The sequence below is a fragment of the Nerophis lumbriciformis genome, linkage group LG04 (genome assembly GCF_033978685.3).
Source record: "Nerophis lumbriciformis linkage group LG04, RoL_Nlum_v2.1, whole genome shotgun sequence".
Taxonomy (NCBI): domain Eukaryota; kingdom Metazoa; phylum Chordata; class Actinopteri; order Syngnathiformes; family Syngnathidae; genus Nerophis; species Nerophis lumbriciformis.
The window spans coordinates 47,686,260-47,690,000 of NC_084551.2; positions in this window are offsets into that span (position 1 = coordinate 47,686,260).

Here is a 3,741-nt window from a genome sequence, read left to right on the forward strand (position 1 = left end):
TCAACAACACCCAGAAACGCCGTCGGCTTCGCTGGGCCTGAGCTCATCTAAGATGGACTGATACAAAGTGGAAAAGTGTTTTGTGGTCTGACGAGTCCACATTTCAAATTGTTTTTGGAAACTTTGGACGTCGTGTCCTCCGGACCAAAGTAGAAAAGAACCATCCGGATTGCTTTTGGCGCAAAGTTGAAAAGCCAGCATCTGTGATGGTATGGGGGTGTATTAGTGCCCAAGACATGGGTAACTTACACATCTGTGAAGGCGCCATTAATGCTGAAAGGTACATACAGGTTTTGGAGCAACATATGATGCCATCCAAGCAACGTTACCATGGACGCCCCTGCTTATTTCAGCAAGACAATGCCAAGCCACGTGTTAAATCAATGTGGCTTCATAGTAAAAGAGTGCAGGTACTAGACTGGCCTGCCTGTAGTCCAGACCTGTCTCCCATTGAAAATGTGTGGCGCATTATGAAGCCTAAAATACCACAACGGAGACCCCCGGACTGTTGAACAACTTAAGCTGTACATCAAGCAAGAATGGGAAAGAATTCCACCTGAGAAGCTTAAAAAATGTGTCTCCTCAGTTCCCAAACGTTTACTGAGTGTTGTTAAAAAGAAAGGCCATGTAACACAGTGGTGAACATGCCCTTTCCCAACTACTTTGGCACGTGTTGCAGCCATGAAATTCTAAGTTAATTATTATTAACGGGGTTTGTATTATTATTATCCTTAATTTGGATGTATTTATCTTAGCACTGCATAATCATATGTACATTTATTAAAACATTTTCTTTAGTATCTATTAGCATTTATTTTTGTAATCAGCCTGACCTAAACTTGGATAATAATTGTTTTGATGAGCACATGCTTTAATATAATTTGACAAGGTGTATCCTTTCAAACTATAAGTAGGTTAGTTATAATTGCTCAATATGAGTAACATCAAGATTCAGTGTTCATATTTGAGTGGGCCCTGGGGCCCTCTGCAGTGGAAAAGTTGGGCCCCCGAGGTCAAAAAGGTTAATAACCCCTGCTATACAGTACTGTATATCAAACAAACACAACAAGGGGGTGATGGTTCAACTTTCTTTTATATTTAACAACGAGCGGAACTGTGCGGCATGCGCTGCTCCGCCAGCACACACACAAGCCACTTTGGTGCCCTCACAAACGATCAGAAATTCTTAACTTTAACAACCATATTGCTACAATAATAAAAAAAAAAGTAATAAATGTACAATTCAGGAGCTGAATGACAGGAGGAGGAGTTTTTTTTTTACTGTACTTTATTTATCACATCTAAGTATTTGGATGTTTGTCCATCGATTCAGAAGGTGCATCTAAGAATTACGTATTTCCCCCCCACTACTGTTGGAACCAAAATGTTATTAGTTCATTCGCTCAGGACTGCGTGTGGTCTGCCTGGATTAGAATATTGCTATTCCTATTACTGAAGACCCTCTAGTTTTCTAAAAAAAAAAGGTCAATCTCGTGACGACACGGTCACCACTCCGCTAGTTTCACGTCAGCAGGCTCCTCGTTGTTGACGGTTGGGAGACCAAAAAGCACACAGAGGGAAGGACCGCGCTATCAAAGGGCCACGCTCATTCATTCCAGGTTTTTGTTCCCGTTTATTGGGGCTGTCACGCAAGCAGCGAGCACCTCGTAAATATCCTTTTTCTACGAGCAGAGAGCACTCAGGGAATAGGAAAGCCGAGCCGCAATTTTGAGAAAACCTCCGTTGACGTTAAGAGAGCCTCACATGAAGAGAGTTTAAAAAATAAAATAAAATAATGTCAGTCATCACCTCACCTCGTCTTTGAGTTTTGTGTAAAAGTACAGCCAATTTCTGACCGTCACAACATTTCTGCTTTTTCTCACTTCTGTACGCCCACTGAGGGCCCGATGCACTAAACCAGGGGTCGGCAACCCAAAACGTTGAAAGAGCCATATTGGACCAAAAATACAAAAAACAAATCTGTCCGGGAACCGCAAAAAATGAAAAGCCGTTTATAAGTCTTATAATGAAGGCAACACATGATGTAAGTGTCTATATTTGCTACGGTTACACAGAGGGAGATGACGGCTCAGAAACCAGGGGGTATTGATGTTCAAAGATGTATTATATATTTTAATATACAATAATAACAAACAATACTACTAAACTATAGAATGGAGTGTGTGACCAAAATCCAAGAGTGTGTGGTGTAAGACTATGTGTGTAATTAATTGTTGTGTATGTTGAGGAGAGAGAGAGAGCGAGAGAAGCGGCAAGGTCCGTGTCCGGGCGCGGGTCGAGGATAGGGGCGAGGCAGCGTAGTCCGTGTCCGAGCAGGGGTCGAGGAACGAGGGAGGCAGTCAGAATCCAGAGGGGAATGACAAGAGATCACGACGGGAAAACTCGGGAAAGCACTGTGGGAGATCAACAAAGGACATCAGACACGGAGGGAAACGCAGAGAGCAAAAGAGAGCATAAAGCTTGAGTTCCCGCATGGATCCTTGGGTCCACTGGTCCTTTATACAGCTCCCTCTCATCAGGTCCAGGTGCGCTGATTCGTGATCGTCCACAGGCTTGCTGCTGCGTGGGCGTGCTGCGCTCAGCGTGAGCGGGGGCATGTCCGGGCGAGCAGCCAGAGGAGGAACTGTGACACTCAGTTGCAGGAGGAAAGCGGGTTCGAGTCCGCGCCGTGACAATATTAGCCATAATAGCCTACTATCAAAATGAGTATGTGTCGCAGGCTGAAGCAAATCTTCGTTGACAGAAATGTTGAAATGTTATATTTATTCTACACATTTTTACAACATTAGAAACCATTAGTAAATCAGAGGCTACTCAGAAGGTGAGATAACTCCTGGAAATACTGGCTTTTAATGACCAAAGGTATGGATGTGTGTGTCCAAGTTAAAGGAAACTGCAGGCTGTCTTCTTTTAAAAGATTTATTACAATCTTTGGCAAGCTAGGTAATGTTTGCTGTGGTCTGCGTTAACAAAATATAAATTGCAAAAGTTGCATCGATTTATAAGACCGGACTGTAGACTGTTGACATGAATCCTTACTTCCACAATTTTCCAAAATCATTGGTTAACAAGAGATTGGACCAAATCATAGTTAAAACATCAATGGCATTACTGAAAAGATCATTAATGCAATAGATGGTAAACAATGTGTAGCGTTTATGGATCTAACTCGAGCCTTTCACACAATTCATCATAATATAAAAAAGCTTGTTGTGAAAAATGAGTTGGAATTTCACAAGAAAAAGGTCACAATTTCACAAGAAAAGTCATAATTTTACTCAACGCGAGTCAAAATGTTACAAGAAAAACTGAACATTTGTGCAATATTATGATAAAAGTTGGAATTTTACTCAATAACAGTCGCAATTTTTCAAGAAAAGCTCAACATTTTGGCAGTCTTATGAAGAGAGTTGTAATTTTACTCGACAAAAGTCACAACTTTATAAGAAAACGTTCACATTTTGGCGATATTATAATAATAATCGGAATTTCACTTGGCAAAATTATGACAAAGGTCATAGTTTTACCTTCTTGAGACCTATGAAAAATGCCTCCCTCCTTAGGACCACCCTTTCTAGATATATAAAGATGTGTATTTACAACATTAATAATATATACATACTATGCAAACATAAAAAAGCTTGTTGTGAAAAATTAGTTGGAATTTCACAAGAAAAAGGTCACAATTTCACAAGAAAAGTCGTAATTTTACTCACTGCG